Raw genomic sequence first — 26165 nt, 5'->3', positions numbered from 1 at the left:
CCAACCAAACCCACAGCCTGCCTGGAATCAAGAAGATCATCTCCAGGGTCTCTTTGGCAGTTCTTCTCACGCAAGTGGAGGGTTTCTCCAGACTTTACTTGGGACGGATGCATCCCTGGAGACGCGGGCCACCACAGGGTGCTCTGCCCTGCCACAGCCACTGAGCAGCCTGTCCAGCTATTGGACAAGCTTTGTTGTTTAGGATCTTCTCCACCCACTGTGCTGTGAAAGGTATTACACTGAGTCTTAGGCAGTGATCAGGGAGGTAAAAAGGTATTAGGGATGATTATCTTTTCTGATCCCAGTGAACTCTCTGACATCACTTAATTTAGAAACAGTAGTCTCATTCTGGAAGGAGAGAGCCCCTTCCAAGGAGGTGGAAACCCTTTCTACATCCCTCCTTGGCTTTACCTTCATTGCCAGGAGGTGTGAGGAAAAGTGTTTACCCTTCCATCTCACAGAAGCGCAGAGAGCTTCAGAGATGGGTATAAACTCATATAGAAATACCCTGGCAAAACTCTGACAAGAGAGTGGTCTCCTGACCCTCTTCTGGTGCTTTATCTACCAAAAAATATTACACACATCCCAAGGGTAGGAGAGAGAACAGATCACCGGTGATGGAAAAGGTGGCGTTCTGGCCCAGATGTACACTGGGACCTCCTTCCTGACCATCTGTTTTGGGTTCATGGGATGGGGCATGGTGGGGCTGGGGTACTCACCTTTAACCCCCTCCCCATGACATTTTCACATGGCCCTCTCTGGGGGAAGACAGCTCAACACTAATGAATATATCACTGGTGATGAAAATGATCAAAGCTGTTGTCCTAGTTGCATAACTCGTTTGTGGAAAGTGTTTCATAAACATTTCACAAGAAGGAGCGTTTCAAAGCGTGAACATCTCCCAACCTGCCTTCAATTACAGGCAAGATTTTTTTTTTCTTTCTCCCCTCTTCTACACTTCTCCCTAGCAGTGAGGAAGAGTTTCTGTTTTGGAACTGATATATAAAAGATTGGCAAATGGGTTCCTCACGAAAACATTTAAAAAATATATTCCAAGTGGTGGAATGGGGCAGATGGATGGGTAACTCATCTAAAGTGAACAGGGCTGAAAGTACCCCAAGAGATATCGGCTGCATTTTTGCTTGGGGGATTCTCCCATCTCCATGGCTCTTAGCTTTCCTTAGGAGTCCAAGGCTCCTGCCTCCTCAGATGCCTCTGGGAAGTGCTTGGAGAGATGACCTCATCCAGCCCCTGGACTCTAATCAAACCTATGATATAGCAGCCTAGGTGTGCCTTTGCCCATGCAAACTGGGATTATCACCCTGAGAGCATCAAACACACACACAAAGGAGGGATGGAAGAGAGGAGACATATGGCTCCTAGGAGGCTGGAACCACGTGGGGTTGCTACTGCTGAAAAGACGCTTTCTAAAAAGCCATCCTTATTTTTCCTGCTTGTGACTACTCTGGAAATGCAACAATCTTATCAGTCATGTTATTTAATGCTTTGTCTTCAGTTCTTAGGACATAGCATTGCTAGTGCTGACACGTGCATGAAAAACCCTATCATTTTAAACCCATAAAAGTTTTCTTCTCCCTCTGGAATATAAATCCCTGAATTCAGTTCTAAAAATGTTGGGAGGTGGCTGTGCCCTCATGGCAGACCCACCCTCACTAATGCTTCATGGTACTCAGGACTTGAATCATTTTAACCAAAGCACTGCTGCGGAGCCCTCCTGAGGCACCTGCAGCATCCTCCCCAGTGGGCAGCTGCTTTCGTGAACCTGATCCCCTCTGAGTCAGCATCTGCTGGTTCTTTTGGTGGCCTACCTGGTAGAAAAGAGGACAGAGCTACCCTCTCTGGTTCTTTGACTAGGGAAAAGTATGACACCGAACTTTTGATTTGCCCCCACAGAAGGCTGTTCTGCCCCTAAATAAGTGAAATAGCAGAAGGAGAAGGTGTGGGAGGGGGAAGAAATGCTAAGCATCAAACTCTGAGAACCGTTTCCAAGCCCAGTGGCTGTTCTTGGGAAGCGTCTAGTATATAAATGCAGTTCAGCATCACACTGGGTTTTTTTTTGTTTGTTTTTAACATATTCCTGCGCTCCTTATCAGGGAAGGGCTTTGCTATCCCCAATGGGGATGATAAAAAAGACATCCAGCAAATAAGCACAAGGCTCAGAATCAATCGGGATCCTGACTTTGGGACCCATTCTTGCCTCCAACTAGTTGCATGACCTAATGTTATGTTACTTCACTCATCTCTGTAGTCCTAGATTATTCCTTGAAAATGAAGAGAAATAGACCAGATGAAATTTACTTAAGAAATTTAGGCCAGGCACAGTGGCTGATGCCTGTAATCCCAGTACTTTGGGAAGCCGAGGTTGGCAGATCACGAGGTCAGGAGATTGAGACCATCCTAGCTAACACGGTGAAACCCCATCTCTACGAAACATACAAAAAATTAGCTGGGCATGGTGGCGGGTGCCTGTAGTCCCAGCTACTAGGGAGGCTGAGGCAGGAGAATGGTGTGAACCTGGGAGGCGGAGCTTGCCATAAGCCAAGACTGTGCCCCTGCACTCCAGCCTGGGCGACAGAGAGAGACTCCATATCAAAAAAAAAAAAAAAGAAAGAAAGAAATTTATAATGTATAAAGAGAGAGTAGGAATACACTTATAAGCATATAAGTATGCTTACTATGTTACAAGACCCATTTTATAGATGAAAAGACTGAGGCTTAAAGACATTAAGAAATTTGCATAAAGTCACTCTGCTGGTAAATAATGGAGCTGAGATTTCAGTCTAAGTCAGTCTGACTCCATACTTCTACACAATCCTCACTCTCTCTGTGTGTGATGGAATTATAGAATTATAGACTCTTCAAAGTTGGTTGGTGTAGGTTGTACTGGGTGTATGGCAGAGATTCCAAAATGTGTTGATTCCCTCCCTCCACCATCAGAACTGGAAGGAAAAATAGACATCACCTGGTTCATTTTACAGATACGACTTCTGAAGCCAGAGAGGGAAAATAACTTGCTCAGGGAAACACAGCTAGAGCTGCAGTCAAGTTAGTCCTAAAGACCAAGCCAGGGCTGATTAGCATGGATCTGCTAACTCCCTATCCAGTGTCCAGTTCATTCTACTGCACTGCTGTGTGTCTCTGTCACCTGTTTTTATCACTCTCAAGTTGTTGCCTACCCTGGCTATTGTAATAACTCGGTTGTAGCCTTAATCCTGCTGTTCCCCTACAGAGATTTAGTCACAGTCAAAAGAAAAAACCGTGAACCCCACTCACAGTTCTCAATGACTATGCAGGGCAAGGTTCAGAATCAGATAAACACACATCTGTTTGATATGGAAACATAATGCACTTGGCTTTGCAGCCAGCATCCTGTATTTCCTTGAGTCTCACATACACAAATCAACTACAAGGTGTGATATTTGCTCTTACCTCCTCCATTAGGACGAGAAGAGATGAAGAGGGGAAAAAGGTGGCTCAGGAATGTCATGAAATCTCTGTCCCAGTGTGTATTTTACTATGGGGTTCCAGATGAATCCAATAAAAGGAAGTGCACATGCCCTGTCCTGAACGCACACACACACATGTGTACAGCACCAACTTATGATCACCAAGCACTACACAGATTCGTTACAGGAGCATCAGCTCAAGAAAGAGAAAAAATATTTTTTAAAGCACTATAGAGATGAGAAACACTTTCAAATATACCATCATTTATTCTTCTTGATAATTCAGTGAGGGACATAATCTTACCAAACTGTTTTAACAGATACGGGAACCAAGGCTCAGAGAATTTAAGCAACATTCCCAACATCACACAGCTAGGAAGAGGAGAGCCTGACTCTCTACATGGTTATTTGGCCTCCAGAACCCTCCCTTCTGCCTGTACCATGCTGTGAGGCAGCTGCACTGGGCCTTCCACTCAGAATTCTGGGCTTCTGGAAACTACTGAGAGGTGCTTGTTCACTCCAGCCTCTTCTGTGTACTATATTGCTTTTATGTATGGTGCACAGGTGGGATAAACATTCCCAGGCTATACTTACAAGTGTAGTCTGGGACCTTTACACATATGTGTGGCCTAAATAGTTATCAAGAGTGAAGTTTTCAACAGGTCTGAATGGGAATCTCTTTGGCATTTCCTGAGTGAACCTGCAATTTGGAAGCTTGTCCTCGAAGGGCATTGGATAAACGAAGCAAATGGTTATCTCTGGTAATTTTCATTTTTTAGTCTTCCAGGAAACCTGAGGTCTTCCTTGTCTCTTGTACTCCTGTGGCACCCCAAATCAAGTGAGGCAGCCCCAGGTCTGTTTCAGCAGCAGCTGGAAAAGATGGTCTTCTATGTGGCATGAACGAAACAGTTTCCTGCCCTATAAAGTTTCCCTTTCCAGTTCAGTTTAGTTCAACAAATATTTACCAAGCACCTATTGTATACCAAAAGGCACTAGGGACACAAAGATGAATAGGAAGCCCCCAGGTTAATTGAGAGGCTGTGCAAGTCAGAGTCATCTCCTACAGAGCAGTACTTCTAACACTCAGAAGCAGGTACGAGGTGGCATAGAAAAGGTTGCCATTCACTTCATCAGAGAGGAGAACAGCTAGAGAAAAGGGAATGAGATGAGGAAGGCTCTCAGAAGAAAAGTCCTTCTGAGCAACCCTGAAGGATGAAGAAAAGTTTGCCAGGCAGAGGTGGCTCAAGCCTGTAATCCCAGCACTTTGGGAGGCCGAGACGGGCGGATCACGAGGTCAGGAGATCGAGACCATCCTGGCTAACACGGTGAAACCCCGTCTCTACTAAAAATACAAAAACTAGCCGGGCGAGGTGGCGGGCGCCTGTAGTCCCAGCTACTCCGGAGGCTGAGGCAGGAGAATGGCGTAAACCCGGGAGGCGGAGCTTGCAGTGAGCTGAGATCCGGGCACTGCACTCCAGTCCGGGTGACAGAGCGAGACTCCGCCAAAAAAAAAAAAAAAAAGAAAGGCACCCCAAGAAGCAGAAGTGGAGGAAGCGGCTCTATCCAAAGTTGCAGAGGGTGAAACGACGCTTCTTCTTCCTGTTTAGGATTTACCAGCAATTTGGGACTGCTGCTGCAGGGAAGGGAGGGGACAGGTGGGGAAGCAGGCAGGGGGCCCATGGCAGAAGACAAAAGAGTTCAGAAGGGACTCTGAGGGCATGGTGGAACTAAAGTAAAGGGGAGTGATTGCGGTGAGATTTTAGTTTTAGTTTAGTTATCCTAACCACCCTGTGGAACATGGATTTGAAGAGAGCACGACTGTAGTCAGGGCAGCCAGTTAAAAAGCTATTTACGGCCGGGCGCGGTGGCTCAAGCCTGTAATCCCAGCACTTTGGGAGGCCGAGACGGGTGGATCACGAGGTCAGGAGATCGAGACCATCCTGAGCTACACGGTGAAACCCCGTCTCTACTAAAAAATACAAAAACTAGCCGGGCAAGATGGCGGGCGCCTGTAGTCCCAGCTACTCGGGAGGCTGAGGCAGGAGAATGGTGTAAACCCGGGAGGCGGAGCTTGCAGTGAGCCGAGATCGCGCCACTGCACTCCAGCCTGGGCGACAGAGCTAGACTCCGTCTCCAAAAAAAAAAAAAAAAAAAAAGCTATTTACTGCAATTGCAATTGCCTAAGTAAGAACTCAAGAGGATGAGCCTAAGGCCCAAACAGCACAGATTGGAGAGCTTCTAGAATATAAAATGTATTTCCACCCCTAAAGGTTTCTCTACTATAACAAAGGGCTGTTTATTTCAGGAATTGTCTGTTGAATGCCTCCAGGACCAGAACTAGCACAGAAAAAAATCTGAAGGTCCCTAAGCCAAACTGTTAATCATAGATGCAGGGGAAAGCATTTGGGGTTCTAGAAGCCATATATTTCTGCAATGTTTGATTTTTAAAAGCTAATTCTTAGTATTAATTAGGAAAGATTAAGACGAAAGTTAGTAAGCATTCAAAATGTCACGTATCTATATAGAATGTTACAGTTTACAAGATGACAAAGTTAGTTGTAGAGCTGCTTCTTTTGCCTGGTGAAAAGGGTGTCTTGGGAGGTTTTAAAGGTACATTATCTAAATGAACAGACATACACACATATATGAAAATATGCATATGTATGCAATACATACATGTACGTATGTATATATTTAAAGCAACAACTTGGAATCGATCTCTTTGCCCACATTTTGTGTCACTGTCTCGCAGTAGGGCAACACCTGGGGTGTGGCCCACAGACCTTGTGTGTACATCTCTATGATGTTCTGTGGTTTACAAAGCACTTTCAAACACATTTCTTGTTGATTTTCAGAATACTTTCATGAGATTGAAAACGCAGGTAATGTTATTCCTGCTTGTGGAAAACAGGGTCATAAATGGTAAGAGATCTGTCCAAGGCACATGTTGGCTAGCAGGAGAGCTGTGACTTGAACTGAAGTCATCGAAAATTCAGCATGCCTTTCAAATGTCTAGGATTTTCTCAGGAATCCTTCCTAAATAAGTGGACTTTCAGTCACAGAAATCTATCCCTTGAAGCTCCAAAGCCTTTTATCTCAGTTTTGGATAGATATGTATTGGTTTCTTTTTGAATAGAGATCTTGCTAAAAGGTATCATATACATCCCTATTTTGCCTTAAAGCATACCTGAAAGATAATTTAGTCAATGACTCAGAGTCATAATTTCAAACTTGTTTTAAAAGCAACCATACCCTCAGGGATACGATACGGATGTGTTTGACCTCTGTTGGCTGTAGCACTGGATGGCCCCAGACTGCCCTTTTTTCTTGTTTTTTGTTTTCTCTCTTTTTTTTTTTTTTTTTCCCAGCTCTGAGCTCTGCTTTTCCCAGTTTTTTTTCTTCCTTTCTCACAATCAAGTTTATCTCTGCTTCTATTAGTATGCTTGCTTCTAGCAATCCCCTATTCCAGCTTGAATTTGCACTTTTATCTGCTAAGGGATAGAAAAACCAGATCATTAAGCTCAGTATGACCATCTCTAAAATAAAAGTTTAAGGCTCTGAGAAAGGGCCTGGCTTGAAGTCTCATTTGCTTCCTTCTTACTGTCAGCTGTCTAAATAGGTTGGCTACTGGCTCTCTGGATAAGTGAGGCAATGCACCACTGCCATGAAACTCTCTTCAACACTTGACTTGTGCTTTGGCTTAATTTGTATTAACCAGGTGCCTATCCTGTTACACCTATTAGCCAGGGACAGGGCTCTAAGCACAAAGGTTGGCTGAACCTACTCAATTGACAGTTTAAGATAAATTCTTTAAGGCTAGGGAACAGCTACCAAATTTGTTACCAAAGGCTGAGTGGACTTGAGCCAAGGGACTCTATCAGTGTATCTAAGTTTCCCTATGTATAAAAGGGAAATAATCTCCGATATATCCCCAGGTCTCAAGGGTTAGGGATGAATGTCTAGAAAACCTATTCCAGGGAGGACTTTCCTTGTTTCTGTCACTAAAATGATCGAAGATACGAATTTTGCACACTTAATGCCTGAGAGACCTAGCTTGCTTACTGTGGCCTGTCCAGCACAGTGCATGATGGCCATCACTTAGTAAGTGCTTATTAATGGTACTAATGCATAAATAGTTTTGACAGTCCTCGAACATAGGAAATTGAGTCTCAGAGAAGTCAAATGATTTCCCAAAGGCCATATAGCTAAGAAGTGCAGAGCTTGAATCTAGGCCTGACCAAATCCCCCAAATCAACCCTCTTTCCACTGTATCATGTGACTTATAAAGTCATGCCAAACTAGGCTCGTTTCCTTTCATATCAGGTTTTCAGAATGGGAGATCAGACAGATACTATCATTGAAATATATACATATGTATTTAGGTACTGTCCTGGAGGTCAAGAGGGGCGGAGACAGGGTTGATTAAATATGGGTCGCTGTCATCTAGGAGGGACATCTTCAGTGGCATGCCACAGGACCCCACTTGTGGTCCACTGTGGCTAAGAATGTTATCAGTAATGTGGATGAAGATGTAGCATGCATACTTATTACATCTCTGCACGAGGAGTAGGGCCAGCTAATACTCTGTGCAGACATCAAGATTGAAAAAAAAAAAACAGCTTGAACATATGGCAGGAAGGGAAGCAAGTCATAAGATAAAACATAGGAACAAATATAAAAATCCTTTACTTAGAAATATGTAAATTAACTGCACAAGTTGAGACAACAATTTATATGAAAAAAGACTTGAGACTCATTAACCGACTCAAAGAGCATGTAAGTTGACAGTGTGACATAATTACCTTTAAAAAAAAAAAAAAAAAAACCATAGGATAGGCAGTACTAACAGAAGTAGAGTACAAAAAAAAAAAAAAAAAAACCATAGGATAGGCAGTACTAACAGAAGTAGAGTACCCGAATGGAGGGAGTTTCCCATACTGGACTGCACCATTCCATGAGGGCAGGCCCTGTTACTGCCTTATTTGCAGCTGGTGCAAGTAGAAATCAGGGCAAGAGAAAGGCATAGTACCTGCTCAACAAATACATTCAAATGGGTAAATGGATGGCTGGATGAACAAATAGTTGCACCGTGCTCTGGCCTGCCTGGATCTCATCTGAGCATTGAGTGTTATGCTGTACACTTGTGGGTCTCATACTTAAGGGGAGTGATTGGCAGACCAAAGCCATGCATGTAAAGGCAACAAGGCACAAATTCAAGGAGTTCATCACAGCATTGTAAAATAAAGTATGGGAAGCAACCTAATATCTATCGATTGGGGAATGGAAAAGTAAAATTATGTTAAAACAATAGAACAAGCCAGGTGCAGTGGCTCACACCTATAATCCCAGCCCTCTGGTAGGCTGAGGCAGGCAGATCACTTGAGGTCAGGAGTTCAAGACCACCATGGCCAACATGGCGAAACCCCATCTCTATTAAAAAAAAATACAAAAATGAGCTAGGCATGGTAGTGGGCACCTGTAATCCCAGCTACTGGGGAGGCTGAGACACGAGAATTGCTTGAACCCTGGGGGCAGAGGTTGCAGTGAGCCGAGATAGCACCACTGCACTCCAGCCTGGGTGACAGAGCAAGACTCCATCTCAGAAAAAAACCAGAAAAACTCCCAAACAATAGAACATTATGTGGTCATTAACAAAAATCATATAACTCTATAGGTACTGTCATGAAACAACCTATACATATTTTAAAATGTAAAAAGTCACTAAAGAATACACGTAGTATAATTGATATGCATGTGTGTAGGCATTTTTTAGACTCCACAAACATTTATACATTTCAATTTGTAATATATATCTAGAGAAACAGTCCTCTAGATATATATACACTACCCTGATAAAAGAAGTTACCTCTGGGAAGAGGACTGAGCATGAACAGGGATAAAAATAATCTTCCTTTTTATCTCTATTATGAAATATTTTATAACAAGAAAGTATTCACGTATTAAGTATATAACTGCTTTAAGGAAGGCAATCAGCAGCACAACATATGGAATCCTTTACAGACCCAGGATATTTACACAGAAAAGGGATGATTTCAGGGTGATGACTCTTCTCAAATATTGAAGGGCTGCCATGTAATTGGGACAGACACAGGCCCTGAAACAGAAGCGGGCAGAATGACCAAGATGGCGTCTAACATTTCAACCCACTCAGTCCTGGAGCAGGCTGGTAGCAAGTCTGAAAACCCAGGATGAGTTTTGACAGAGACTTGGGACCACAGGCCATCTGACAGGGGTGTCAGCAGAATCTGTATATGAGGCATAGATTGTAGTGGCATCACTATTTCTTAGCCTTTTGAGGCTCATGATTAGTAAACATTTTTTTTTAGAGTCAGATACAGTTGTTTTATTTTGCCAAATAAGAATATTAAAGTAACTAACATCATTGACTCTGACCTTCGTTTCATTATATGCACTAAATATTTTAACACCAAAAATGCAAAATCTTGAATGATAGCAACGGAATATATTTAGTTCTGTACAACTGCACTCCATTTCTCCTTTTTAAATTTCACCAATGTGGGTGAAAACTGAGTCATAAGACATTATACTATGAATAAACAAACGTGTCAACACACAGGATTAAAGGGAGGAAGACAGCCCTGTGCCCGAGCAGCGAGGCTCTATGGGATGCTGCTGAGAACAGGGGACAGACGGCCTCAAGGACCCATTAGCCCTCAGAGTCTGTGAGTTTCAGACTCACCCCGGGGCTAAAGGCTCAACCCAAATTTATCTCCACAGTTTATGAAAAATAATGTTACAGTGATGTCATGTGTCACTGGATGTCCTCAGTCACACTGTTTCCATTCACACGGCCAGGAGAGGGCAGCCCCAGGATGGCCACATTACTTCCTAAGGGGCGTTTAATAAGAGCCCTGTTCTGGCTTGGGATAGTTAGCTGACCTAACTACCAACCTCAGACTGGGTTGGTCAGAGTCCTGCACACACTCCGGGTCCCTAGAGGCTAGGCCCTAGCACCCGACAACCACCGAGCCAACACTGGGGTGCCTCTGTAAACAGCTCCCTGGCCCAGCCAGCAAGTGGTAGGGTTGGGCAATATTTACCAGAGCCGACTGGATGGAGCCCACTCCACACTCTATTTGCATAAAGCCAACAAGTTCACCTTCCTGGGAAAAGGGGACAGGTTTTGTGGATCACTGGATGCAAGAAAAGACAACAGGGAGCGAAGCAGCCAGAAGAGCAGAGGAGATGTGCATTCGCGGCCCCCAGGAAGCGGGGTGATAGACAGTGGAGAGGTTCAGCCCAATGATCCAACAGTGCATTTCTTTATCTACTTAATTTATTTATTTATTTTTGAGATGGAGTTTTGCTTTTGTCACCCAGGCTGGAGTGCAGTGGCGAGATCTCAGCTCACTGCAATCTCCGCCTCCCAGGTTCAAGTGGTTCTCCTGCCTCAGCCTCCCGAGTAGCTGGGATTACAGGTATGCACCACCGTGCCCCAGCTAATTTTTTGTATTTTTAGTAGAGGTGGGGTTTCACCATGTTGGCCAGGCTGGTCTCAAACTCCTGACCTCAAGTGATCCGCCTGCCTCCATGCACGTATTTAGAACACACTTACTGAATGCACCGGTAACGCAACAGCGCAGGAACTCTTCTACCACAAATACGATACAGACCCTTTTCCCAAGTATTCCACTGACTGGTGGGTAGGGCAGACACAGACACACACACACACACACACACACACACACACGAAGTCTATTAAGGCACACAGGTGGAGGTAGTGGTGGTGGGGGGCAAGTTAGAGAATGAGGCATTTGAACTGAGTTTGAAAAGATGAACAGGAACCTGAGAGGGAGATGGGAAGTGGGGAGAAGGGAGGGGGCGGGGGCAGGCTAGGGTCAGGGCTCATGCAAACCAGAATCAAGATGCCTACTTCTCTGTTCCTCTGTTCCTCTCTGCTTTCGGGAGCTTCCATCATTCCAGGCAGGATTCTCGTTGCTTCCCATGTGGTACTTGGAAGTCCTTAGGACCCAGGGAAGGAGGGGAGCTGGAGGCCTCTTATGCACTCGGACTCCCCAGATCCTCAGAGGCCTGCCTGTACCCCCACTGCATGGCTGCTAGGTTGCCGCATCCTGGACAAAGTCACAAACCCCAGACGCTGCTGCTCCATACCTTGTTTTATGCCGGAAAAGCAACCTGTCCCTTCCAGGTCACATGGGCAAGAGCAGCCTCTACACAGTCTGGGGAGTGCCCTAATAGCCAGAAAGCTGCCCTCTTCCTGTGCTGACAGGCCAGCCTTAACGGAGGCACCGAATCCTCGGAAAGGAAGTTGGTTCTGGTTCATGTCAGACACCTGGGGAGGGACTCCTTGTCTTCAGGCAGCTTTACTGCTTCCCTTTCCCAGACAGAGCGGTTAGCCTTCTCTGGCTTGGCAGCTCTCGCCTTAGAGTCCAAGTTCAGCTTGATCACTCTTCTCAGCCACATTTGCAAAAGTCCCAGCCCAGAGCTAGGAGCACAGCTCTCCACCACTGGCCTCTGCAGGAACCCACATTTACTCCCAGTGACTGGGTACCCAAATCTTTCTAGGCTCAGTTTGCCAGCTACATAAGTGACCCGCAAAACCCACTTCCAAGCCCTTGGATGAAACCATCCACAGTGATGGCCTAGGTTAAGTTTTTAAAAATTTCTCGTTAAGATCACACACTGTGAGATGTCATCAAGGGGGAAAATATAAACATAAAAATCTTAATGTATAACTTGCGTTAAACAAAGCCTATAGATGATATTTGGCTCTAACTGACCATAAAAATTCATTCTTTGTTCTCTGAAAAGATTCAGTCTAATATTTCTCTCTCTCTCTTTTTTTTTTTTGAGACCGAGTCTTTGTCACCCAGGCTGGAGTGCAGTGGTGGTATCTTGGCTCACTGCAACCTTCGCCTCTCAAGTTCAAGTGATTCTCATGCCTTAGCCTCCAGAATAGCTGGGGTTACAGGTGCCCACCACCACGCCTGGCTAATTTTTATATTTTTAGTAGATGGGGTTTCGCCATGTTGGCCAGCCTGGTCTTGAACTCCTAGCCTCAAGTGATCTGCCGGCCTCAGCCTCCCAAAGTGCTGGGATTACAGGCATGAGCCACTGCGCCCAGCCTAATATTTCTTTAAATGCACGTTCTCCAGGAAAGGAAAATAATATTTCAGTGACAAAACTTTGATCTGTAGACAACATTTCAAAAACCACCCTGGTAGGTACAGTGAAACATGCCTGTGTTTTCCTGGCCCAGACTGAGCCTTGCATGACTTTCTTATGATTGCTTTAGTAATGGCTGAGTCAGGCACAAGGACACGGGTAAGAACACTCAGAAGAAGGCCAGCAGTTGGGGGAATCTGAGCAGGACTGTCATCTGGAAAAGGAGGAATCAGAGGTCTTCAGAGCCTTCCAAGGGCAAAGCTAAGAAGAAGGGGTGAACTGGAGCCACATGGATATGAAATGGGGCAACTGGAACCAATACTGCTGCTAAATTGTTGCAATAGGAACAACAACTCACATTTATTGAGTGTCTACTGTGTCCAAGACGCTTTACACTCAAGATCTCATTGAATCCTCTTCCTAACAGCATTATAAAGTTGATCCTATTTTTCCTCCCATTGAACGGAGAGAAAACTGAGGCTTGGAGAGCATAAGTCACCAGGTTACGCAGATTCTCTTGGTGGAGCCAAGATTCAAAGTCAGGTCTGTGCAATGCCAGAGCGCAATCTGCAGCCACACTGTCCGCTACAGGACTGGAACCAGGGATACCCCGCAGCAGTCCGTGCTGACGAAGTGTACAGGAGGAAATATGAGTAGATGCCAGTGCAGGGGAGGGGCTGCCAAGAAAGAAAAGCACAACAGGATGTGAACTAAGTATCTTCAGCAGTTGGGAGCCAAGAGGGCTTTGGTGGAAAAGGGAGGGAAGTCTCAACACTTGATCTGAACACAAGCAGCAGAAGTCCGGGAGGGTATGGGGACCATGAAGGCAGCGGTGATCAGTGGGACAAGCTGGATTTGGAGATAACAGACCTGCAGTGAGCACAGCTCCTGTGATCCAGCAGGCACAGAATAAAAGGAATGGAGTAAGTCCTGGCTCAGGTACTGGGGTGCAGGCCACTCAACCATTTAAGCCTCAGTTATCTTCTTTGTTAAATGAGAGTAGTAACACCCGCTTCACATAGTTCTTGTGAGTGGACAAAAACCTATTGGCTTAGAGAAGGCCTCTGGAAGTTGTCAAGCAGAGAGGGACATAAAACTAGATGTGACCCGGTATCAGGTAGGAGCTATACAGGGACACAGAAAGAGCACCTGAGCCCCAGGGTGGCCTCGAAAGCCACTCAAGGGCCAGACTAGGGGGAAGGAAGTTTAAGGTGGAAAAAGTTTATTTTTAGCCAAGGCTGTGATTCTGGGAGAAGATGATTCTCTGGTTGGTTACCAGAGCTGCAGGCACAGCCCTCTCTGACTTGGGGGCAAAGAGAAAGCCAGTGTCCGCCCCCTCCCTGCAGGCACACACAGGCAAACACTGCCTCCTCCCTGGACCCTTCTCACGCACAGGCCCAGGGAGGCGGCTTCTCGAAGGGCCAGGGGAACCCTCTTTGGGTAGGAACTCTTCTCCACCCCACCCTTTACCTGGCAACCCTCCCTGAGCCTGCAGATACTATCTCTACCGTCTCAGCTGGCAAGCCCCAGCCAGAAGAGGTCTGCGGGTGTTGGTATGACTGACAGGGCTTTGGAAACGTGGAAAAGTACTGGACACATGTCAAGTGAGGGGCTCTGGGTAACATTAGGTCATGTCTCATTTGCAGGAGTACACACAGTCACACACACACACTCTCTCTCTCTCTCTCTGTCTCTCTCTGTCCTCTTTCTCTCCAAAGCAGTCTGGTATGGTAGAAAGTCAGACAGGCCTGTCTTACATCTGAGCTCCACCTCGGGCAAGTTACTTAACCTCTCTGAGCTACAGTTTCCCCAGCTATATAATGGGAAGAATAATGCTTACCTCACCAGGCTGTTGTAAGGATTCATTAGGTAATCTTAAATAAGATATCACCTATGTAAAATGCCTGGCACAGCACATCAACTTTGGTTTGAATTCTGGCTCTAAGCAAGTTGCTTGACCTCTCCTAGTCTCAGTTTCTTCATCTTTAAAATGGAAATATAACATCTACTGCTCTGGGTGGCTGTAGGTTTAAATGAGATACTGCTTGCAAAGCATTCAGCCCAGTGCCTGTTATAAACTAAAGGTTCAATAAATAGTATTAACTTTCCCTGTTATTGTTTGGGGCTAAATCCAGCTTCCCTTTCAAAAGCCTGGCTCCAAAGAAATGCCTGCTTGAGAAAGGGAAGACCTGGCCCTGCTTTTAGTCTTACCAGTGTCTGCATTCAACAAAGGCAACTCACTGAAATCTCCAGAGAGAAGCCACTTTTTGGCTTCTGCACAATCAGGTGAAGGACCTCGACCTTCTTCTCCCTCCTTCGTTCTCACTGTTCTCCACCCAACACCTGAGCCAAGAGGAACATTCGGTCTCCGCTACCCATCCAGAATGCATGCAAAGCTCATGCCAGTGCTGGAGCTGGAACCAGCTAGGCCCAAACCCCATGCTGCAGAGGGGCTTTCTGGTGGTGTTTGGGCTGTCTGGTAGACCAACAAGTACTAGGCACAGGCTTCTGGAGAACCCAGACAGCTATTCCTGTTCCTCTGTGCTGTTCACCATGGGGCTCGCCACAGGGCTTGGTCCACCCAGTACTGGGGCTGCTGCCCAGGCTATGAACAGGAAACAGTTGACACCTGAGCCTCAGGCCAAAGCACCAAGCATGGCTGGCAAAAGAGGACAAATTCCCACCTCTCCAAAAACAAACACGTTTACCAACTGCTTCCCCGCCCATGCTTGCAGAGGGTGGTGGGCTGAGATTGGGAGATGATGGATCCCAGAAAAAAATTACCTTCCTAATAGTATCTGCAGCCCTCCAACCTGGTACAAGTCCAGCTAAGCAACCACACAGGGAGAAGGGTGGTAGAGAAAATGACGGGTTCTCATTCATCAGAAAATAATAAGAGCTAATGTTTATTGGTGGATTATGGTATACCAGACATTATTCTAAGTACTTTAGAGATCTTAACTCTATTAATTCTTATGCCATGCCTAGGAAATAGATACTCTTACTGTTTTCCTCTTCACATGAGGAGTCAGAGGCGCAGAGGGGTTCACCAATACCGACAAGGTAACCCAACCACGACATCACAAGGCCTCCTCCCGAGACAAGCAGGCAGTGGGGAGAACCACAGAGTCGGGAGTCTGGCAAGCCTGGCTTTAAACACAGACTTCTCTGTGAACAGTGTTATGATGAGAAAATTCCCTAACCTCTCAGTGCCTCAGTTTCCCCCTCTGTGGAATAGGAATGATAACAACTACATCACAGGATTGCTATAAATATTAAACAAAAGCAAGTATATAAACCCTTTTATACTCAGTGCCTGGCACACAGTCAGAGTTCAAGAAATACTGATTATTATAGTATCTTGACTACAGTGGAGACATCACTTTGGAGAAGGGAGTTATTTTTTTTTTTTTATTTTTTGAGACGGAGTCTCGCTCTGTCACCCAGGCTGGAGTGCAGTGGCCGGATCTCAGCTCACTGCAACCTCCGCCTCCTGGGTTTACACCATTCTCCCGCCTCAGCCTCCTGAGTAGCTGGGACTACAGGCGCCCGCCGCCACACCCGGCTAGTTTTTTGTAATTTTTTAGTAGAGACGAGGTTTCACCGTGTTAGCCAGGATGGTCTCGATCTCCTGACCTCGTGATCCGCCCGTCTCAGCCTCCCAAAGTGCTGGGATTACAGGCTTGAGCCACCGCGCCCGGCCGGAGAAGGGAGTTATTTAATTTTTTTTGTATATATACTTTAAGTTTACATGTGCAGAATGTGCAGGTTTGTTAGGTAGGTATACACGTGCCATGGTGGTTTGCTGCACCCATCAACCCGTCATCTATATTAGGTATTTATCCTAATACTATCCCTCCCCTTGCCCTCCACCCACCGACAGGCCCTTGTGTCCATGGAGAGTTATTTAATCTTGCCAATTATCTGCTGCCAGAACATTCTGCTCCAAACCCACCTAATCACTCAGTCAGCCCAGCTCACTCCCCCGGGGTTGGCGCTGGTTTACACACCCCTTGCTCTGACATTTTTAGGAACTTTTCAGACCTGTCTCCCTCAGTGGATAGATAGCAAGTAAGCTCTCTGAGGGCAGAGGCTGTATGCATTCTTTCTGGGGGTGCCTTTTTCTGGTGTTGTATTCCTATGTGGAAGGTCTTCAGCCAGTCACATCTGGCTCTGTCTCCTGGTAAGAGACGTGACTTATCCCCTTGGTGGGTCAAAGTCAGTTGTTCTCACTGGGGATCACAGCTACCCTGGGAGATGTTTTCTGAAATCTGTGGCGTGTTTTTTCTGGCTGTCTTAATAATTAGGAGGCGTAGCTTACATTTATTGGGCTGAGGGCAGGTATTCTACACATCTTGCACTGTAGAAGACAGTATCAAACAAACACTTCTTTGCATCCCATACAACTTTTTATATGACTTTCAAGTGCCCCACCAGACATCTGTGTCGGTGAACAGCCTGCCTATAATCATATAAGCCCAAAACCCAATTCCATTTTTTATGCAAACACAAAGTATCTTTTGCACACTCTTAATATGCATTTTACCCAGGGATGCCATTTTCTGTGTTAATGGAGGAAAGACTAGATTTGGCCGGAGCTTTACGAAGAGTTGTTTAACATTTTGAAAGATGATGGCTTTTGAGCAGCCAGGACAGCATACCAATATCAGCCTGTACTTGTGTCTGTCACATTCACAGAGGCATGAGCGTCCTACTGTCTCATTAAACCTTTTAGGGGAATGTGTCTAAGGATATACTTGCTGAAATACACATTGTTTTATTATTAATTACTTTGCTTTTTCCGTTTTATTCAAGTGAGACAATATTACTGATTTTTATTTATATATCTATTTTTTTCTTTTTTGTGACAGAGTCTCACTGTTGCCCATGCTGGAGTGCAGTGGTGTGATCTCAGCTGACCGCAACCTCCGCCTCCTGGATTCAAGCGATTCTTGTGCCTCAGCCTCCTGAGTAGCTGGGTCTACAGGCATGAGCCACTGCACCTGGCTCATTTTTTTTTTTTTTGCATTTTTAGTAGAGATGGGGTTTTACCATGTTGGCCAGGCTGGTCTCAAACTCCTGACCTCAGGTGACCCACCTGCCTCAGCCTCCCAAAGAGCTGGGATTACAGGCGTGAGGCACCACACTTGGCCTATGTTTTCTATAAATTTCACTCTACGATATTAAAGAGGTTTTATAGGAGCCTCATTACAAGAGACACTGAGTCTGATAAAAATGAGAACATCAGGGTTAGAAGGAGGTTGGGGGTGTGGCTTGGCCCCGTACGGACCTTCTATTCACATCTACCTGTTGACTAGGAGGGTGTTTTTTAAATTTTTTTATGTTTTTTTTGTTGTTGTTGAGACGAGTTTGGCTCTATTGCCCAGGCTGGAGTGCAGTGACACGATCTCGGCTCACTGTAACCTCTGCCTCCTGGGTTCAGGTGATTTTCCTGCTGCAGCCTCCTAAGTAGCTGGGATTACAGGCGTGTACCACCATGCCCGGCTAAATTTTTTCATATTTTTAGTAGCTAATTTTTTTGTGTTTTGTATTTTTAGCTGTATTTTTAGTATTTTTTTGTATTTTTGTGGTTTTAGTATTTTTATTTTTGTATTTTGTATTTTTTGTATTTTAGCATTTTTTAGTAAAAATGCATATTTTTGTATTTTATATTTTTTGTTGAGGTGGGGTTTCACCATGTTGGCCAGGCTGGTCTTGAACTCCTGACCTCAGGCGATCCACCCACCTCAGCCTCCCAAAGTGCTGGGATTTCAGGTGCGAGCCACTGCACCTGGCCAGGAGGGTGCTTTTATGTTTGTTTTCTGCCGGCTCTATCTGTGCCTGGTGGATGCGTTTAATTCTGCAGTGAGGTCTTAGAAAGCCCGTTGTGGCCAGGCACCAAAACCATATCTCCAACATAGCTCTATCTGTCAGGCTCCTGCATTTAAATTTCTGTTTTGATATTTTCGAGGGGGAGAGAGAGGGTATTACAGACTGACCTTGTAAACCTGGCTGTACTGCTTAGGGTTGAGCAAAATGTGGCTTGTTGGCTCCTCATCCTCTTCTCTTTCTTAGCCTGCCCCGCCCTGCCTCGCCCCACCACCCCCAAATCTTGCATCCACCAGGAAGTACAGGACTGGAAGCTGGATCCTGGAGCAGAAGCAAGCAATCCTCAGGGGAACAAGAGTCTTTCAGCCCTCAGTTCTCATCCTCCCAAGGAGGTCTCGGAGCCCCCCTCCTGCATATTGGACCTACTACCCTGAGGCTCTATTCTCCTGGCATGGCTTTCTTAGGCTCTCTGAACCAGCCCCACTGACAAAAGTGTAGTGCAGTGGCCTCCCTCTCTGTGGCAGACCCTACATCTTCCCTACTGGGCTGGGAGCTCCTGCGGGCAGGGACCGTGATGTACTTTTCTCCGTCTTCCCAATAATCAGCGAAGTGCAGGTTTGTGGAACTAAACAATCCAACATGGCCTATTCATTCCCTCCCTTGCTCTCTCAGGCTCAGTGGCTTTGGAGCCTACTGTCCTGAGGCTGCTCCTGGGGGTGAGTACTTACTTTGCCATCACCGCGGACCCTCCATTGCCAGCTCCAGGGCTTGGCACTGCTGTCCCTGTGTCTCCCTCACTGGCCTCCCTGAAGAAGACTCTCCATCATTCTGAGTCCTCAGAAACCTTTCCGTACCTGAATCTTGTTGATTTTAAAGAAGACGCCCCATCGAGCCAATTAATTACAAGTCAATTTGTACAAGGAGCAGCCAGAGAACTGTGGTAGTTGGTTGGTCACATTCAAGAAAACAATGATGGAAAATCCCAGTTGGCTTAAAACTAAATGCTACACTAGGGCACACCGGGGCAACTCTTCAGAACTAGCCGGCACAAGTGTCCAGAAACAGGCATGGGAGAGCCATTCGTGCAGGTGAGCTTAGAATGCTGGCAAGTGTGGGGCTGAGAGGAAACCCCAGGCCACTGATTCTCAGCTCTTGGGGCAGGAAACGTAGGGAAAAGCACAGCTGCCAACTTGCTTCAGACTCTCTTCTGGCCTACAGGACTTTTGGGAGGTCTTCAAGCCACACAATGCTCAACAGCATACACAAAACACTGTCCTGATCTGCCTGGTGGAAACCCATGGCCCTGGATGATGAGGGTTCCAGAAGTTACCAGAACAGAGCAGGTGTGAGGCCTCCTAGGTATGCACTTGTCATTTGGAACCCCCAATCCCCTTTAATCCAATTCTACCTCCCAGTGTTCTTCTGAAGTTAGCTGTTGGCCCAAAGAGCAGGAAATGGAGTGGAGAGACTCCAGGTGAGGACCGCAGTGCCCTGGGCTCCTGAACACGCTGCCAGGGCACTCAACCCTCCTTCCCTCTCAGAAGAGCCCTCCACTGGGGTCCTCCCACCACCACTACCAGGCCCCTCTTTCCTTTCTCCTGCACTGCCTTTCCTAGCTCTCCCAGGCCACACTCACTCAAGTCCCCTTCCTCCACAAAAGCCCTCTCTTCACACGGCCTCCATCTTAAGCCAACATTTCCATCTCTTTATCACCCTATTCCTCGAAAGGGAATTCTACAATCCGAGTCTCCATCATTTCCTTAACTCCTACTCACCCCTCAGCTGCAACAAGCTTGACATCCACTCTCACTGTGGACCAGACAGACACCAGGTGAAGGCTATCCTTGCTTGCCTGACTGCCAAGTTCCTAGCCAACTTTTAGGCTTCAGATTCTACTGTGTTGCCCCCTATGCTCTGATACTGTTGGCTCTCCCCACCTTCATGAACATCTCTCCTTGGTGAGCGTGGCTCCCCTCCTGTCCCTTTGACCTTCCTTCCTCGTTTCATCTATAGACATCCACTCAGCCTGTCCTTTAAGTGCCCTTCTCCAGGTCTGTCCTTGGTCCTCTTCGCACTCTGCACATCCTCCCCAGGTAACCCCGTTCCCTCTCATCACTCCATGTAATATGATCCAGTGGCAACTCCCCAATACACATCTTCAGTCCTGCCTGTCTCCTGGGCTCCAGATCCAAATTTCTTGCCATGCACTGGGAGCCCAGAGCTCATTCTCTACCCTTCCTTCTCCTCCCACCATCTGGATAAGTTTGTTCCACCTCCTGTCTTCTTGATGATGAGTTGTGATCCTACCAAGGTTCAGCATCCCAAGCTAGAAGTCTCAGCCACGTTTAACTCATCCCTCTTCTTTGCTGTCCATGCCCAATCTGTCACCAAAATCTTCCTGATCTTATCTTAGAATTATCTCTTAAAGCTGGGTCTCTCCATGCCTACTGAAATTGTAATAATAATAGCAAATACACAGTGTATATGTTCAAGATACTTGTCTAAGAAGTATATACACATCATTTGACCCTCACAATAACCCTGTGAGACAGATATCACTATCCTCCCCGCTTTACAGATAAGGGCATTGAGGCACATGGAGACTGGATAACTTGCTCAAGGTCACATGGTCAGGTAGTGCTGGAGCCAGGATTCACAGTCAGGCAGCCAGGCTCTATGTTTGTGTACATAACTTTTTTTTTTTTTTCTTTTTGAGACGGAGTCTCGCTCTTTCACCCAGGCTGGAGTACAGTGGCCGGATCTCAGCTCACTGCAAGCTCCACCTCCTGGGTTTACGCCATTCTCCTGCCTCAGCCTCCCGAGTAACTGGGACTACAGGTGCCCGCCACCTCGCCCAGCTAGTTTTTTGTATTTTTTAGTAGAGATGGGGTTTCACCATGTTAGCCAGGATCGTCTCGATCTCCTGACCTCGTGATCTGCCCGTCTGGGCCTCCCAAAGTGCTACATAACTTCCTTCCTTCCTTTTCTTTTCTCTTTCTCTTTCTCTGTCTCTGTCTCTGTCTCTCTCTCTCTCTCTCTCTCGTTTTTCTGACATAGAGTCTCACTCTGTCATCCAGGCTGGAGTGCAGTGGCACGATCTCAATTCACTACAACCTCCACCTCCCAGGTTCAAGCAGTTCTCCCTGCCTCAGCCTCCCAAGCAGCTGGGATTACAGGCACCTGCCACCACGCCCAGCTACTTTTTGTATTTTTAGTAGAGATGGGGTTTCGCCATGTTGGCCAGGCTGGTCTTAAACTCCTGACCTCAGGTGATCCACCTGCCTAGGCCTCCCTAAGTGTTGGGATTACAGGTGTGAGCCACTGCGCCTGGCCTGTGTGCGTAACTTTCTTGCTCTGTCTGTGTCTTTTGCATTTCTGGCTACAGCAGCATTCCACTCGGCCTCTCTTGCATCAGTTTGTCACTCATCCTCCCTTCCCTTCTCACCCACACTCCCCTCCAATGCTCTTCTAGTAAATGAAACTAGTCATGCTTGAGAACACCTAGCAGCTCGTTGCTGCCCACAGAACAAGCCCCAGACTTCTTTGCTAGGAATTTGACATCTTCATAGCTTGGCCTAACCCACCAAGGGAGACAATTCACTATCCCCTAGGCCTGGAATATTCTTGCCAACCCTCTCTGCTAGTCAAAGCCCTACTCTTCCCTCACCACCCACTTCAGACACCATCTCTTCTGTAATATCCTTCGGCAGAGCTTAGCATTCTCATGTCTCTCACAGAACACATCTTTGCGATTTATCTTCTTACAATGGACGCCTCTCTATCCAGTGCTTAAGAATGGCTGCATATTCAAAGGTTGAATGGACGGTCCCAGATCCAGCCTACTGGGTCCTTCTGTTTCAGCCTCTAGATTTCAAATGATTCTTTTCACTGGCTCACATACAGTCATAAAGGCTGGAAAAAGTCCACGTGACATATTTCCCCTCACTCTCTACAGCTCAAAGGTGACTTTCTTCCTCATTTCTCTTCAATGGAAAAATAAAATAAAATGAAAGTCGAGTGGAAGAGTCCAACTAATCAGCCAAAATATGGCAAGAGATAAGTAATGACACCGTAACATGCAGACTGTCTGGGGCCTCAGACAGCATCTCAGCCGAAGCCTCTCCATTTTATTCATCAGGAAACAGAACCCGAGAAAGAAGAGGTTTGTATAAGGCAGCAACTAGTGAGGGACAGACAGCACTGGAACTCAGGACTTCTGAGCCCCTATCCAAGGCCTTAACCTGTTGCTTCTCAAGTCTATCTCATCTGTCCTGGGGATGGAGAGTTGGCCTTGTTTCTGGGTCCCTTGACCTTCCCACACGTATCCCCCAAACAGACTCAGTCTGCCTTCCTGGGACCAGGAAGTTAACAGGCTCAGTGTGGAAACTTCCTGATGAGCCATGAGCGTTCCTTGCTCATGCAACTTCAGGACTGTGGTTTACCCAGAATCTGGCTGTACCAACTGGCCTGGGGCCTTGCAACAGGAGCTTCACCCAGGGCAGTGGCTCTTTCTCTGCTCCCCTGTGTCTGCCAACCCCTTGTCTGTGTCAGATGCAGAGGCTGCTCCTACACAACCATTCATTCTTCCCCTCCCTACTCCCTCTACCTCCCAGGTTAGTCATGGTGAGGTCACACTCAATGTCTGGCTCCCAGGCCTCTCCCCAGGGATAATGTGCGGATGCAGGGAGCAGGGCAGGCGCAGCAAGGCCTCATGGGAAAAATGGGCTCTGGAGTCAAAGAGATATGGGTTCAAATCCTGGCTCAGCCAGTCAACCAATTGTGTGACCTTCATCAGGTTATTTAATCTTTCAAATCCTTCTCTGAAAAAGATGGGGCTGCCTGGGAGGCAGTTTTCTCACTTGTGAAATGAGGATTATATCACCCACCTCACTGGTTTAGAGTGAGAATTAAAGGAGATTCAGTGCCAGGAGCGCCTTGCCCCGAGCCTGGCGGTCAGCAAGTTTTAGTTTGCTTCTCTTGCTGTGAAGTGTGAGGGTGTGACCCTCAAGCGGGGGCCTGGGGAGTCCTGGGTGCCCACCCACTGGCCTGCAGGTGAGCTGGCGTGAGTGTGAGCAGAGGAGAGCTCCAGCCTGAGTGTGTAAATGAACGTGACCGGGCAGAGTATGTCTTCCTCCAAAATTCCCTCCACCCTCTTTAAAGGAAAGATCTGTCATGTCTGTTCTTGTCAGTGATGAGAATCCAAACCCCTCCCAGAAGAGGGAGGGAACAACCCTCCCCACAAGGCTCATCCAAGGGAAACAAACTCCAGCAAGGCCCCCTCCCAGCAGCAGCCACCTGGTGGGGAAACCACACCCCAAAGATGTTCCAAGGGTCAGGGGCCTCCCAGGGTCAGAGGGGCTGCCCTCATCCTTCTCTCCAGCGCAAGTGTGTCTCAAGCTTCCGACAAATCACATGGGCAGCTAAGCCCATGGGGCCTGTGAAGCTGGCCACCTCCCAGCAAGGCTGGCCTTGCCGTGTCTTGGTATGGAAGAGGCTCCTCCCCATGCATCTCGTCCAAGGGGCTGGGGCCAGGAGAGGTGGGCCCTGGGCTGGGGAATCTTGAGTCCTCAGGGCAGAAAGCACAGGGCCCGGGCCACATCCCAACCTGTTTAGGATCAGGATCACAGAATCCATCAGGATGACAGAATCCTTGGGAATCTCCTCCATTTTCCTGCCCTTGAAGCAAACCTGACCAAACTATCTCTGAGATAAGAACCTGTCTCACATTTAAAGACCTTGAGTGAGATGCTGACTCTACAGTTTCCCTCCCTTGGTAGTTTTTAATAAACTGCATTGGCTGGAAGTCCTTCCTCTCTGTAGCTAACTTAGATCTCTCTTTAATTGAAGCCTATCTCTGTTTTAGGTCTCGGGTGTAAAGGGAGGGTAGCTGGCTTTCATTTGTCAGCAAACTCCCCAGCCTTCCTGATGAATAAAACTGCAGAATTTGCCTCCTAAAAGGTGCTGGCTCAGGACTCAACATTATTCTTCTCTCTGACTGCGAAGAATGTACCCAGAATTAACAGCCTTTTAGGAAATGTTAATACTGACTTCAGGCCAGGCACTGTGGCTCACACCTGTAATCCCAGCAGTTTGGCGGGCTGAGGAGAGAGGATTGCTTGAGCCCAGGAGTTCAAGACCAGCCTGGGCAAGGTGGCAAAACCCCATCTCTACAAAAAACACAGAAAATTAGCCAAGCATGGTGGTGCATGCTGTGATCTCAGCTACTTGGGAGGCTGAGGTGGGAGGATTGGTTGAGCCCCAGAGGTCAAGGTTGCAGTGAGCTGTGACTGTACCACTGCACTCCAGCCCGGGCAACAGAGTGATAGCCTGTCTTAAAAACAAAACAGTGACTTCAAATCACTCTGTAGATAAAGGAGGAGAAGAACCTATGTCTGCATTTGATCTCCAGCCCCCATCCTAGACTTCCATCTAAATCTGGACTCAGGGTATCAGAATCTAGGGGAGGATTCCTAGTGATTATCCAATGCACCCCTTTCCCTTCCTTCTTGCCATCTCCCTTTCTATGTCACTATTCTCTGACTAAAAATTCCTACTCATCCTTCAGAGACAGACTCAGATATCACCTCCTCCATGAAGCCTGCTCTGAGCTCCTGGGAAGAATTAACGGTTCCTATTTCTATTTGATTTTATGCTTTTTCCATACCTCTAGTAAAACATAAATGAGGTTGTATTGTAATTATCCACTTAAGAGTCAGTCTCTCCCTCTCCCTCTCTCTAAAGACATTCCACCTTGTTCTTACACTAGACTTTGAGCTCCTTCAAGGCAGAGATCATGCCCTAATTTTGTGTTCCCATACCTGGCATAGTGCAAGTACTCCCCCATTGCCAAATTTATGGAATGAATTAATTTTTCAGTTGAGAAAACTCAGACCAAAAATATTAAATAACTTGATCAAGGTTATACACCTAGTTAGTGGCAGAAATGGAACGAAAACCCAGGCTTTCTAACTTTGTGTTTAATTCTCACACCGCTCCCTCACTCTAGGACTTCCCATTACTGCTCCCTGCCTGGCTCCAGCTTAGCCTTTCTCCTCCAAACAAACTCTCCCACTCCCACCATCTGCTTCTGACATCACACCCTGTCCTACCTCCTACCCCGCCATCTTCCCACCAGCCTCCAACCTCAAGGGTAAGTCCTCTCCCTTGGCATCCCCCTTCTCTTTACACATGTACATCCATCTGTCCTGCGATCTTTCCAATACCACCTTCTTCTGCCCGAAGCCCTTCCTAACTAAGTCTAACCTCATTCAACTTGGTTTCCTTGCAACGCACCAGGCGCATGTCTATGTTGCCCCTGAGCCTGGTTACCTGCTCTTTTTTGAGCTATTTCTGCCTGTTTCCTGTTATGTTCTCTAGCTTCTTACTTTAAATCAGGAATTCTCTGTGGCAATCCAGGCACCTCAGCCTTTGTGGCTCCATCAATTCCTCTGTACACAGTCAGTTCGTGCAAACCCTCATCCAAGAGGCAACTCGGGCTACGCATTGACAGGAAAAGAGCTGTTGTCTTAGATTTCTGGACCACACCTGGCATAAAGTTTACCCTAAACAGGTGCTCCATTTGTTAGCCCTTTTTTGAGAGGATACTGAAGAGACCCCAACACTGGCTCATGGGTTGGGGTGGGAGGTTGGGCTCAGGGTCCTTTGATCCTGAAAGCTTGGTGTTTATGAATAAACACCCCC

At 46.7% G+C, this 26165-nt stretch overlaps 1 protein-coding gene across 4 annotated transcripts in view; it reads right to left on the bottom strand.

Moving 5' to 3' along the window:
* POU2F3 (POU class 2 homeobox 3) overlaps positions 1 to 26165 on the bottom strand; it is an 82651-nt gene that overhangs the window by 25304 nt on the left and 31182 nt on the right. The window lies entirely within an intron of this gene.

This window comes from Colobus angolensis, unplaced genomic scaffold, assembly GCF_000951035.1.
Source record: "Colobus angolensis palliatus isolate OR3802 unplaced genomic scaffold, Cang.pa_1.0 Scaffold7, whole genome shotgun sequence".
Taxonomy (NCBI): domain Eukaryota; kingdom Metazoa; phylum Chordata; class Mammalia; order Primates; family Cercopithecidae; genus Colobus; species Colobus angolensis.
This window is presented reverse-complemented; position numbering and strand designations above follow the sequence as displayed.